We start from the raw sequence: 284 nt of genomic DNA on the forward strand, positions 1-284 counted from the left end.
AAGAATGATGCGACTTCTTTGATCATTCTAGCAAGATAAGTAATTTTCTCTTTTTAGTTTTACGTTATTTCCCCCCAAGATATATTCTTACAAACAATATTACTATATATAGGAGCTTATAATAAAGTTTTATGCAAGTTTTTAGTAGAAGTGATTAGTAATGCTGAAGCTATATCGATAATTAATCGACTAACTGTAAATGTTCTTGTAGTGTTTACTACTCAAATCCTCACTACTAGCAATTTCTATAACTTTTTTAAATGAAATTGTAAGTAACATTACAT

Source organism: Arachis ipaensis, chromosome B06 (genome assembly GCF_000816755.2).
Source record: "Arachis ipaensis cultivar K30076 chromosome B06, Araip1.1, whole genome shotgun sequence".
In the NCBI taxonomy this organism is placed as follows: domain Eukaryota; kingdom Viridiplantae; phylum Streptophyta; class Magnoliopsida; order Fabales; family Fabaceae; genus Arachis; species Arachis ipaensis.